This window comes from Hemicordylus capensis, chromosome 3 (assembly GCF_027244095.1).
Source record: "Hemicordylus capensis ecotype Gifberg chromosome 3, rHemCap1.1.pri, whole genome shotgun sequence".
Taxonomy (NCBI): Eukaryota; Metazoa; Chordata; class Lepidosauria; order Squamata; family Cordylidae; genus Hemicordylus; species Hemicordylus capensis.
The window spans coordinates 116,848,696-116,862,966 of NC_069659.1; the positions used below are offsets into that span (position 1 = coordinate 116,848,696).

Here is a 14,271-nt window from a genome sequence, read left to right on the forward strand (position 1 = left end):
ACACCGCTCTGGGCTCCTTGGAGGAAGAGCGGGATATAAAATGTAAAATAATAATAAAATAATAATAATTAGGGAACCTGGAAGTAGGCACCGACGTTCAGGTGTCAAAACTCAGCCCACAATTCTGCAGTTGCCCTCACCCAGTGTGTGTGTGTGTGGGTGGGGGGAAGCGTACGCTCCAAACGGCCCGGATCTCAAAGTGGGTCAAATACGTCCAGAAACCACCTCTGAATGATGAACATTCGAAGGCGCGCCTGAGGTAGTACGTAAGTGGTAGCCGCCATATGCCCCAATAGGCACTGTACCGAGTGCATAGTCTGTGGGCCTCCAGCTAAGAAAGCGGCAGCTAGTTTCTGAAGAGTAATTATGTGGCCATCCGGAAGGAAGACCTTTTCCAATGTCATATCGGATATCAGCCCTATGAACTGTATCCTGTGGGTCGGTTCAAACTGAGATTTCTTGAAATTGATCTGGAAACCCAGACCCTGCAGAGTATCCACGACCATCTTGAGGGCGTCCAGGACCGCCCATCTGGTGCTCGCCAAGATGAGCCAATTGTCTAAATATGGCAGTACCTGCAACCCTTGCTCCTACAGGAAAGCCACCACTGGGGCCAGACATTTTGTACAAACCCTCTGCGCCATCGTGAAACCGAACGACAAGGCTTCGAATTGATAGGGGATCCCCAAGTTCTGGAAGCGTAGGAAGCATCGATGCCGAGGGTGTATAGAGTCATGGTAATATGCGTCTTTCAAATCTAGGGAAATCAGCCACATCTCCTTTTCCAGAATGGCTAGTACCGACAGCATTCGGAATCTTTTGCAGACCAAGTGCCTGTTCAGGGCCCTGTATAGGATGCCAACCTCCGTCCGGTTTTGGCACACTAAAGTACCGGGAATAGAAACTGGGAGTCTCCGGATTGGTGACCTTCTTGATTGCATCCTTTGACAGAAGAGCAGTGACCTCCTAGGCCAACTCCAGTGTGCATGGAGTAATCACAATCCTTGACTCTGGTGGTGTCCCGCAGAACTCCAGGGCGTAGTCCAAACGTGTTATTGGAAGGACCCACTGGTCCGTGGTCACTCTGTTCCAGCTCGCCAAGAACAGGGGCAGGCGAGTCATTGCTTCTTTTGGAAGGTGTTCGGGCGCTGTTTCTGAAAGGCCAGCTTACTAGGCTGGAGGACCAACTTGTATCTCGACTGGAACTTGTTGCCACAAAAGAAAAATTTGAATGGGGACTGCTGTTGAGAAGGGGTCTTTTGTGGATGATAAGGCAACCACCTGGCAGTTTTCTGTGGGCTGATGGTTGATGACGGGTACAACATGGATCGCGCTGTGCTCCTCAGCTTCTGAACTTTCTGGAGCTTGTCATCCGTCTGCTCTGCAAAAAGGCTAGAGCCCTCAATGGGCAGTTCAGTCCCGACAGACACAGCCAAGCATGTTGTCTGAGCGCCACGGATGTGGCCATCACCTTAGCTGCGCACTCCACCGAATGCCAAGCCGAATAGAGCTCCTGTTTTGCCACCTGAATAGCCTTGAGGAAAAACGCTTCTGCCGGATCCCGCTTGTCCTGAGGCAGGAGATCCAGGAAAGGACCCACTTTCTCCCACACAAAAAATGGTTATATCGGGTGTTATACACCTGATAATTGGCCACCCTCAAGTGGAGGGCTGAGGCTGAAAACAGCCTCCTCCTGAAGGAGGCCAATTTTTTGCCCTTTTTGTCACTCAGTGCCGACTGGCTGTGACCCCTGGTCCTTTGCAGGGATCCTCCACAATGATCAAATTTGGGGTGGGATGATTCTTCAGAAAAGCCATATCATCCTGTAGCTGTACGCTGTAAATGTTCTCCAAGTGCTTATTAGGCTGGGAAAGTCACTGACTTTTTCCCAATGACCACGCATGACTCCCAACAATGCCAAGTTCAGGGGCAAAAACACTGGTACCTTGGCTTCCGAATCTATAAGGCTGAACAACAGGTCCAGTTTTCCATTCTGCTACGTACCGAGGCTGACGCCAAGGGCCGAAGTCATGTGGGCCACGTACGCAGAGTACCGCTCGAGGTCCTCTGACAGGGAAACAGGCTTTGGATCTGACTGTATGTCTAGTAGAGATGGCGCCCGGGAAACAACCGCAGAGTCCTGAGAGCTAGTATCACTCTCATATTCTGACTCCGGAGGAGCCAAAGAGTCTTGGGCCATGGGCGCTGAACCCGTAGGGGAGCCTGGCTTGCTTCCTAGATTGTTCGGTACTGAAGCGGAAAGCTCCGCTGACAGTACCTAGACAGGCACAGCAGCCTGTTGTAGCACGGGAGCCGAAGAGGGCAGTTCACATTGCTCATTTCGATCACGAGGGGAATGCTGCAGTGAGCGGGATTATGGCCTCCCTTCCGTGTGTGTGTGGTCACGCCAGCCCCACACAATTCCAGGTTTCCCATACGTGGGGCCTTCCAAGTAAAGAGGTCTATATCGGGGCCTAACATAGTCCGATCGATAGTCCATTTGATATCGATAACATGAACCAGAGTCCCAGCGCCAAGCGCCATAAGAAGGCTCAACTTCACTCAAGGAAGAACAGCACTCTGCTGCGTGGTACCAATCTGGATATGATGGCATTCCGATGAAGCATACTCAGGCTCATCCATTGCCACCGCGAGTTCTCTACTCGATCAAGTTTGATCATGGGCCAAGTCCAATGAATCTGCGGCCAAAGGCAAGCTGGCCGTCCAAAAACTGACAACCTCAATACAGGATGATCCAAATCCACTTTAGGCTTCTTGGCCACAGGAGCCTCCGACGCAGGAACCTCCTCTGTCTTCTTCCTCTTGGGTATAGGAGGGAGGTGTCAACCTGCTGGCAAATCACAAGGCAACTTCAACTTCTTCTTCCTCCTCCTCTTTGGTATCGACACCAAGGGATTCGGGGAAGACTTTGGTACCACAGGCGCCGAACGCTTAGGGAGGTCTTCCGAGTGCACTGGCTCACTTGAAGCCGTCAAAGGATGAACACTAGAAAGTGCTGAGACCAGTATCAGAGCCGGATTTTTGGCCTCCACAGGAGCAGATAGCGAGCACTCTGACTGCACCGATGAAACCATTTTTATGCATCCTTCAATGATAAGACTTCTGAGGAACGAAGAGCCAGATCCCACAGGGCTGCACACAGGAGAGAAGCCCTATTCTTACGAGCCTGCTTCGTAAACTTCTGACAATGAAGACAGGTCTCGACAATGTGGGATTCCCCCAGGCACAAGAGACACTCGGTAATTGTATCAGGGGAAGGGATCTTAGATCCGCAACAAACACATTTTTAAAAGTTCGTTGTGCTGAGCATAAACGCCTTAGGCCGGCCACCAGGCTCCGTCCCTGCAGGGATCGGAACTCTGGAGAAGGGGAAAACTCACAAAAAACCAAAATGCCAAGAAAAAAACGCTACTATGCGAAAGAAATGAAGAAAAAAAAAGAAAATTGAAGAAATTGAAGAAGCAAGGAGAAAACAACAACAAGGGAATAGATAGAGCCTACTTGTTGAGGAGCTGCAGACTCCACGATGCTTACTGAAGCGTGGATGATGAAAGACTGAGGGGATGAGGAGTGGCGCAGCTGCATATAGTGGCTGGGAGTGGGGTTCCTGCCCGAAGCAGGAGAATTGAGCTTGTTAGGTTCCGATGAGGTCTCTGCGCAGGCTCATAGCTCATTTGTGTAAAAGACAGAGACCACATCGAAGAAACATATTTTCAGAACCTAATCCAACATGAGTTAGAATGCAGGATGCTTGCCTTTTAAAAAGTGTTCTACAACAGTGGGAAATCAATCTCTGCTCTTCTATTTATGACTTTTACAGCACACACATTTCTCAACACCTGTTTGGCTTTAATGTAAAGATAAAGCTGCCACTGAAGACCTTATCCTACTTTTAAAAAGCAAATGAATTGGGCATTAGAAAAAGTCCTCCAAGACTAGCAGTGCAAGACAGGGAAGAACTCAAAATTCAAACTCAAACAGACCCTTTAAATAAAGGGCCTGTTTTAAGTTCAAAGCAGAACAACCCCCTTTTGATCGAAACATTGCGAGCATTATTTTGGAGACCTATTCTCCCCTTACTGACTGGATTTCTGGCATTGGCTTCTGACAGGCTTGGGATCTCCTTGCTTCTGGTTGGCTTGTTGTTATATAAATCAAGTTTTGTCATGGGCAACTGTGCTCCCATTGGCTGGGGGGAGGGGGACACAAAAGGAGGGAATTTCAAAATGTATTCAAAGGAACTGGGAGGCAGAGATTGCCTTTGTAGTGTCCCTCTCTTGAAGAAGAGGATATATCAGGAGAGGAGGAAGGTTTGATTTTGTGGTTTATTTTTCTCAGCATTGAGTATAATATGATGTGCTATTGCTACTGTAACTATCGGGTTTTGCTGGATCTCAAAGGCAGAACCTGGGTGCCTGCTTTCCTTGAGCTGAGGTTCGTTTTGTCTGTGAAAGTGCTGTGGCAAGAAATGGACAATGGCAGCTCTCTCTCTCTGTGTAATATTTCTTGGTTGACTGCTATGATGAGCTCCATGTCTGACTTGAGACTAACTTGTGCTTCACTCACTGCTCTGCTCCACAACCTGCATTGCAAGGTATATTTAGTCAAAATGTGGTTGAAGAAATTGTAGCTGAGTTAGGCTATGCTTCCTCCTTAGTAAGAGTGCTGTTGTGGCAGCTGTTGCAATGCTAGGAACGTACTTATGGAGTCATAGTTGTGTGTGAGAGAGCAACTTTTGCCAAAGATGTTACTGCAGCACAAGTACTATGGCTGGCAGTAGATTTTGGGTCAGGGATTCTTTTTTTGGCCATTTTTGGTCTGTGTTTGAAATGTATGTTCTCTGTTGGGAGGGACAAATTCCCTTTTACTGTGTTCAGTTTTATTTCAGTCTCTCACCAGCAATACAAAGCAGAAAGATAAAAAAAATTAGACGTTAATATCAATTCATCTTAAAGTATAACAATTGGATTAGGTGTTATTGTTTGTCCGATTCTATTCGCCACCATGCAAAATTTGGCTGCATTATATATAATGTCAGAGTCATGGTCAGCAAGAAGAAAACAAGCTTTCTAGGCCATTCATATGAGTTTCTTCTTAGTAAAGGAGCTATTAAAAGAAATATGAGAATCTCGGATAAAAGGTACAGTATAATAAAATATGGGCTATAGACTCAACTGCTTCATCTCCACACGGGGACACCCGTTCCTCACAAGGAATCCACTTAAACCTATCCTCCAGAACTGCTGACAGGAGAGCATGAAAACGTTAGGGGTGTGCATGGAACCGCAGAGCTGCGGTCCGGCACTGTGGGGGGGGGTTCCTTTAAGGGTGGGGGAGGGTTTACTTACCCCTCCCACCGCTTTCCCCCCTCAAGCGCGTGTATTCTATGTAGTAATTGGGGCGGCAGGATACCTCCCTGCCGCCCCTTCTCCCACTTGAGTGCAAAAGGCTGCACGGAGCCTTTTGCGCACGCTTCACGTCTCCACGATGTGCGCGCACGCGTGGCCACATGCATGCACACATGTCGCGGAGACGTGAAGCGTGCATGCGACGTGCCCGTGTGCGAAAGGCTCCGTGCAGCCTTTTGCACTCAAGCGGGAGAAGGGGCGGCAGGGAGGTATCCTGCCACCCCAATTACTACATAGAATACCCGCGCTTAAGGGGGGAAAGCGGTGGGAGGGGTAAGTAAACCCTCCCCTGCCCTTAAAGGAACCCCCTCCCACCCGAACCGGCCAGGTCCGGACCAGTCCAGAGGCTTTTAGAATGGCCTCCGGACCAGTCCGGGCCCATCCCTAGAAAACATGCCAGCGAGAACATTCTTCTATATTTAGGCACCATTAACATGCTAAGATACCTAGCTGTAGTTATATATTTGGTTCCCAAGGAAAAAACTAATGTGTAACATAACAGATTGTTTTGGAGTGCAGTATCTAGGAGCCTTGGTTTGAGGGCTAACTTGGCACATTCATGGCCCTACACTATCAATAGCTCAGGAGAGAATCCAAGTAAGTAAAATTTCTTCACTATTAGTAATCTCCATCACAACTGAAAGCTATCCTTTAGTATCAAAGGTGCCAAATCCTTAGGGAGAAAAATTACATACTGCTAGCCAGACCCTAGTTTCAACACTTGGTACACCTGCCTCTAATCACATTAGGCACACAGCAAGGCCCTTGAAATAGGCTTCTCAAAAACTTAGTTTGGGTTGTTTCTAAGGCCGCAAAATTGGAATATAAGGTGATCCAGGTACCATATAGGAGATAGGCTAACGCTTTAGCTTCGTACAGTTTGATAGCAGCTGGGATTAACTGTCCACCTCCGGTTTAAAAAAAAGAAGCCAAGATTGCTGGAATACTTCTTTGGGCATTTTGGACTACAAACACTTTATGCAGTATTACGCATTTAAACTGCCTTTTGCTTGGAAAACTATCCCTAAATATTTAAAACAGGCAACTTGCTCAGTTTTAAATCCATCAGTGCTTCAATTCAACTTCTTGGGGGACTCTGCAAACATCACGATTTTAGGTTTTTGGTAATTAACCTGCAAGGAATCTTCCCTGCATAACATGAAAAAGGCCACAATGCTCTTCTTAACCCAATGGGAGATACGGATAAAATCACAGCATCATCCACATAAAGGAGATATGTGCTTAGATGCTAATTTTGGAGGGTGGTGATCTAAATTACTTAACCTCTCCACCAAGAGACTTCTATAAAAACTGAACAAAAGTGGGACTAAAATACAATTACACCTTTCTGGGTAAAAATCTCTACTGAAAGCTATGGCAGAGGCGTTGCAAGTTAGAGTGGGCCCAGAGACAAGATTTTAAAATGCCCAACCCCGAAGCTCAGCTCATGAAGCTGAATAGTGGTAACAAAAAGCATAGTTTATATATATATAGATAGATAGATAGATATAGATAGATATATAGATATACACACACACACACACACACTCCTACCTATGTGCCACAATAGATCATCCTTTTTTTTTTTAAAGGTTTGAATTGTGGACAATGCAAGTCATTTAATAGTACTAGAGAAAGACAAGCTGTTCTGGTCGCTCCAGGTCTTAACACTCACACCAGTTTCGGAGGATGAATAAAACTGAAGGCAGCCCAGGTGGGTGTGCGGCTGAGGGAGTCAGTCAGGTGACTCTTGGAGGATGACTGAGCTAGCCCTCTGAAGCCCCCAGTGTGGCGGTCCCCAGCACCCCTCCCACTCTCCATACAAAGTGCTGCCCCCTCTTCAGGGCAAGGGGGCAGAGAGGCTGGCTGATGCTTCTGCCTCCCCTGCCATGCCCTTTGCAGGTTGCCTTAAGGGACTCCAGGTGTGGCTGGACTTCAACTCCCATCATGCCCAGCCACAGTGGCCAAAGGGCATGATGGGAGTTGAGGTCCAGCCACACCTGGAGCCCCCCCCCCCCACTTCAGAACCCCTGCTTTAAGGAGTGTGGCAAGTGAAGGAGCGGGGGGGGGGAGAGGTCCCTGGAACAGAGGGTGGGACTTGGAATTCAGCCTTTCCTGCTTCACAGGAGGTTTGAAGCAGCCAGGGGTGGGGGTGGGGAGATGTGGAGTGGGATTTCGGAGCCGGCTTGTTGGCAAGTGGAGGAGGAGTCTGGGATGTTCTGGCCAGGGCTGGCTTGCACCCGGATTTGGGAGGGCAAGTGAGAAAGCAGCTGGGTGACATGGGGCAGCTGGGGGAGGGGTGCTGAATCCTGGGAGGGACAGAGCTGGTGATGGGAGCAGAGCTGGCCTGGTGGTAGCAAGCATGGAGTGTCCCCTCTGCTAAGCAGGGTCCACCCTGGTTTGCATTTGAATGGGACACTACCTGTGTGAGCATGGAAAGCTATTCCTGCTACTTGTCTATCAATGGCTGCTTGTCAGGATGCCTCTGAGTACCAGTTGTGGTACACAGAGAGGGCACGCCCTCAACTCCTGTCTGTGGCTTCCAGCGGCATCTGGTGGGCCACTGTGCGAAACAGGATGCTGGACTAGATGGGCCTTGGGCCTGATCCAGCAGGGCTGTTCTGATCCATGTGAGCTGCATGTAACTTGCATCTAGGTTCTCATACAATTTGTAAACAAGAAGCAGCAATCTCTGATCAATTGAGGAGGCTTTAAGTTTTCACCCTATTTTTTACTGCAAAATTAGATCAAAGGCAAACTTAAAATCCTCAAAAGCAGTATATAAGGCCGAATGGGAATTTTGAGTATAGTTTCCTACCACATAATGAAGGACTGTGTGCTACTTGGGAGTTTTAGGGAAAGATTAAAAATTTGTTAAGAATCACCCACTTGCTCATTTCTTTTTGGGGTTGGTTGGGTGGTAGTTAGCACCCACCATGCCCTACCACACAACCCACTTTAGTGTCCCTAGGAGCTACCCATAGGAAACAATGGGGTGTTTTGAGTTTCCCCATTGTTCCCTATGGTAAAAACACTCAAAAGGTTTCAAGTTCTTTCATCGAAAAAGCTGGTTCAACCGCAGTTTCAACTAAAGGTTTCAACAAAACGTTTCAGCCATTTTAAATTTCATTTTGAGCTCAAAACAATGCAAAACCCATTCTGTCCATATCTCTATTGCAAAACTCATCTGAAATGTGATTCATTTCAGCTTGCTATAAAAAAGAAACAAGATGAATGAGTAGCAAAGATACAGTTTTTAGTAGTATTACTCCATTAACCTACATGAAGCAGGTTTTAAAAGCCAGTTTAAAAGTTCACATTTCCTTAGCAAAGCAAACTCTCCTATTGGCTGAGGTAATTATGATATCAATGCTGCACAACCTCCCTGCAGCCTTCTGATGTATGTGAGAGAACTGAGTTGTTGGATTTGTTTTGCACTGATTACTGAAAATGATTTGTAAAAGGACATCTGCTATTTGTAGATTCCTGCATAATTGCAAATTTCTTCGCTGACAATCAAGATTATGTTGGAATGGAGATTAGGGGATAGAGGCCTCTTTCTTCATTTTGCCTCAGAACTGCTAGGACTCAGTTTTCCTTTTTCGCTTTTACAACCTTCCAACCTTAGTTAGCAGCCCCTTCTGTTTATGATACAAGCAGAAGGGGCTGCTAACTAAGGGCTAGAAGGCCCAGATTTTTTGGTCAGATTACTGCAGGAAACTTCACTCTCCATATTCAGAATGACCAAGCCTCAAATAAGGACAGCAGCAATGAAGTCACAGCAGAGCCAACATGGCTACTGTTTGTTTTGGGCTGTGTGGCCAAATAGGAATTTCAAGCCTGAATTTCAGCTGAATATGAACAGATATCAGCCCTCCCCCCCGTCAAAAAAATAGATCAAACCAGGTGATTTGTAACCACTTTTTGTGAATTGTAATCACAAACTGAATAATTTTATTTTAGGAGATATCCCCATTGGCTCAGTCTCCCCACAGCTGCTAATGAGAGGTGAAAACAAGCATGCCAAGTCCAACAATGTGCTTAGCATAACATGTAATTTGAACCTAAGCAGTAGGTTCCAGAGAACATTATGCAATGCTAAGATAACACCATCACTCACTGCACATTAATTGCTCCTTTCTAAGCATCTGACCTGGAGCATTTCCAGATGGGGTTTTTAGCTCGCTTCTCCTCCATAATGGAGGGTGTGCATTCACATATTGGCCATATTTAACCTGAAATCCTTGTGAGCTATCAGGAAGCACTTCACACGATTCAGGATTTTCATTGCAAGTTAGAGCAGAGCCCGATTTATGTCCAGGGTAAAAAAATATCCAGTTATTGTGTCAGTTTCTTTGGACAAATTTGAACTCGCAGTGAAGCCTTGCAATAAACCCACAGTAAAGCCTGCTGTCTGGAAATGCTCAAGGTAAGGAGACAGAGAGGTTTCAGTTCTTCCTTATAAGCAAAACCATTTTTGAAAAAATACTTAGCAAATATATACTAGAGCCTTAAAATGTTTCACATATATTATCCTCTATAATAAAAGGCTTGGTGTCCGTGCCTCCGATGGTTGTTCTGGGCATGCGCGAAGCGCATGCCCAGAACAGGGCAGGGAGACACAACTGCCGGCACCTGGCGGCCATGTTGGGCGGCCAAGCGGCCGCCCAGAAGAAGCCGGGAAGGCGCGGCGGAGAAAATTGGCCGAGGCAGCGGCAGAACCGCCACCACAGCCAGAAGAGACAGAGACTGGGCCGGCGGGGGGCCAGAGTGGAGGCCGGCGGTGGCGGGCGGCCCTGGCCCGGCCGGGGAGACCAGCGGCGGCACGGAGGCCGAAAGCGAAGGGCCCGCGCTGGCCACAAACTCCAAAGACAGCGGCGCCCGGCCCAGGGGCCCTTGCCGCGGCATGGAGGCAGGCGGGCATGGAGGCAGGCGGGGGCGGGAGGGAGAATGGTGGCGGCGGGCCCGGAGCCCAGAACCTCGGCCATGAGCTGCGGCGGAGAGGGAAACTGGACGGGGGGGAAAAATTAGAAGGGGCAAGGGAGAGGAAAGAGGCAAGGGGGGGGAAGGGGGGAAGGGAAGGCTAGTGCCCGTTATTATAACGGGCTAAAAATACTAGTCTTGTTATAAGCTTCCCGCCCCACCCCTCCCTCATAGCCACTATGCTACCCTACACTTCTCATGGGAATCTCAGAGCAACTTATATCCAGTCTGCCATCCAGGCATCGCTTATGCAGCATCCTGTTTAAACAGCTCTTGGTCTATGCTTTGGACAGTAGACATCAGAAGCTGGGCATAGGTTATTACTTGTACATAGGTTATTCTGGTCTTGAAGACCCAGTAAAACAAGGTCCTGCGCATCCAATCCTGCCCACAACAAAAGCTAGTCAGGTGCCTCAAAGAGGCAACAAGCAGAGCATGAAGGCAACAGCCCTCCTTTATTGCCAGGGCTCAGGAAATACACTAATCTGAAAGTCTGTGATGAGTGAAAAATGATGCTGATGAGTAATGTACCAGCATAACTTGAGGAACCATCTGAGTAAAATATTTTGTTTGGCTAGTGAACTGAGCCAACATTTCTTGACCCCTACTTACCCCTAGCATCAGGTACTAACGCATACTGCACTTGAACATGTTGGCTTTACCCAGCCACTATTGTAGCCAATACCATTGATAGACCTGTCCGTTGTTAGTCTATAAGCCACTAGTTAGCTTTAAAATGGTATTAGACAAATTCACTGAAGGAGTCCAACACTTGCCATCACCCACTGCAGACACATGGAGTTTCCATCAGCAACAGCACACAACAAACATCAGCTGCAGTGGGCAAGTGGACCAGGAAAGGTAAAAGGTTTAAACTACTCCCCCATGCTTTCCTGCTGGATTTTTTGAGACTAGGAAAGTCACATCAAAGGCAAGCTACTGTCCTTATCCAGAAGTATGCGTGGTGGTGGCGGGGTGGGGGAGGAAAGCGATTGCTTCATTCTCTTATTCTACTCTGCCCTTTATTTACGAAGAAAGAGTGTAGCTTACCTTTTTAGGCAGCCCCCTTTGCTCAAAAGATGGACCAAAGCCTGTCTCCCACCTCACAAGTGGAACAGGACAAGGTTTCTCAAGATGCCTGCATAAACAGCTCCAAGAACACTCTGGGGCAAGTTTGCTTTTTTATGGGGAACTAACATGCCACACAGTCAACCTTTACATCAGCCCAACAGAAACTGAAATGAAGGTACCATCTACTTTCAGGATACATCAGCTGGTCTGAAGGTATTTCAATTGCTTACTTACAGACTACATGCCAGAATGTGTATTGACACAAGACACCAAGCATCCTGCTGAATCTTGGAGACGAAAATGTTTAGTGTGGCATACATTTATAGTATAAGAAGTTGCTAATCTTTCAAGTGCCACAAAACACTTGGTTGTTTTTGCTATTCTGCTGAGGGATAGTTGATAACACTGCTATCCCTTCTGAATAACTTCAGTCAGGTAAGCATCTAGAAATCCTTTCTTAGTAACAAAAATTAAAGAATATATTTCTCCTATTTGATAGGATTTTTGAATATGGATGACAGATATATAATTAAATGGAAAATATGTTGCTTTAACAATGTAGGGCAACTAATGATTAAATTGAACCTAATTTTCATGCCAAACAAATTCAATAAACATATTAGATTACTCAATAAAATATTAGTCAAGTGGTATAATTATAAAAACATCTCCACAGATTATCCAAATATTGAATGTGTGTGATTATTTAACAGCTACATATTTCCATGTGTGTTAACTGAAATAAACACAAGAATGTTTATGGTACTATGTATCAACTTTGTCAGAACTTTCACTGGGGGAAGAACAGCAAGAATGTAGTAAAGCATTTGGCTATTCACATTCTGATGAATGAGGAAACTGTCAGAATAGTAAGTATATGGAGATTGCTTAAAGATAAACAAACAAGCGCTTTGACATCATAGCCTTCATTTCTGTATAAAGCTTCTGAATACAGTGGTGAACATTAGAGTAAAACTTGAATGAGTAGAACACTTCTGCTTGTGCAACAGGGGGTCCAATTTTCAGCAATACCTTTCCCTTTGCCCCCGAGAATCCTAAGGGTCCCCCAACCCTGAATACAGCAACATAAGTGCCTTGTCAGAACATTGGTCCATCTAGCTCAGTAGTGTCTACACTGACTGGCACAGCTATCCAAGATTTCAGACAGTAGTCTTCCCAGTCCACTCTGGAGATGTCAGAGATTAAACCTGGTACTGTCTGCAGTGCAAAGCCAATGATTTACCACTGAACTATGGCCCTATCCTAGAGATTTTGTGGGGGGTGGGGGGGAGGAGAACGTATGCAGGCAGCTGCAAAAGGAAAAGGGCAAACTGCAAAAAAATTTCCCCAAACACTATGCAAGCAGACATGTTCTGCTTGTGCAACTTTTACTCTGGATGTTATGCAATGAGCAGTATATATCACATTTCATAAAGCCCCTATATTTTCTATAGTAGTTTGTGCCTCTAAATACTACCCTATATAAAGTTGTGCCATCGAGGTGGTGTTGACTCCTGGCACCCACAGAGCCCTGTGGTTTTCTTTGGTAGAATACAGGAGGGGTTTATCATTGCCACTTCCTGTGCAGTATGAGATGATGCTTTTCAGCATCTTCCTATATCGCTCCTGCCCGATATAGGTGTTTCTCATAGTCTGGGACACATACCAGCAGGGATTCGAATCAGCGACCTCTTGCTCCCTAGGCAAGTTACTTCCCCGCTGCACCATTATGTGGCTACTACCCTATATAAAGAAAACTATACTTGAGTACTGTTGAAATAAAAGAATTTTACAATAGCCTTAAGGCCCAAGCCACATACAAGCCAGGCTGTCATGACAGCATATAATTACGTGTGGTTGTTTTTTAAACAACCACTTCAGAATGATGAGAAGTTACTTACTTCTCCCGATTTTTATTTTTTTTTAAGATCTAGGAAGATAACAGACAAGTCAAGGAAACATTGGTGAGTGTTCATCTCTGGGGGAATGACAGCAACACACTCCAAGGCACTACAGATGTGCTGTGAAATGCAGTTCCATGGCCCAAGGGCACAATGGGAGGAGATACCCACGCAAAATCCGGAGGGGGGGGGGCAGTTGTGCGAATCACCTGGCTCAGCAAAAATGCTTTGAGGTGGGATAAGCCCTTGAAGTTTTGCAGGGTCATGTGGTTTAAGTACGGTTGTGCTTTGTGTTTTTTTCTGCCCAGAGAAGGGAAGACACAGAATGTAAAGAAGGCAAGAAGGGAAAGCTCTCTAACTGAATGTTTTGCTTTCATTCTCCATTAGCATACTTAGCATAATGTGATATCAGAAGTTAATGCAAACTTGTAGATATCTACTTGCTTCACTGCTGTGGTAGATGACTAGGGAAGGAAGCTTTAGACTCCAGTCCTATACACAATTAGGGGGTTTGACATCAACTGGATTTACTGTTGTTGTTTACTCTGAAATACTGGGCTGCAACAAAAGCTGGCCTGCTTACATTAGGCCACAAATGACCAATGCAAGTATGCATGGACACTTCAGGTTGATTCAGGTAACTGAAATGATGCAATGGGAGGGCCAATGGAGTGAAACTACTGAATTGGATGTGTGGAAGGAAAGGACAACCATCAACCAACAGCCAACCACTAGCTCCCAGTTGGATACTGCTCTCTGCCTATTAACTATTTCTATTGATCAGCTATTTAGTTAACAGAAACTAGTGAGCATGAGGGCAAGAGAACGTAAGATAATATATCCTTCTCAATTTTTTTGGTAAAAGCTTTTTAATTATTCTCAAAACC

The 14,271-nt window shown here is 46.2% G+C and overlaps 1 protein-coding gene across 2 annotated transcripts in view; it reads right to left on the bottom strand.

Moving 5' to 3' along the window:
* Positions 1 to 14,271, bottom strand: part of MOSPD2 (motile sperm domain containing 2) — a 47,184-nt gene that overhangs the window by 30,670 nt on the left and 2,243 nt on the right. The gene's annotated exons all lie outside the window — the stretch shown is intronic.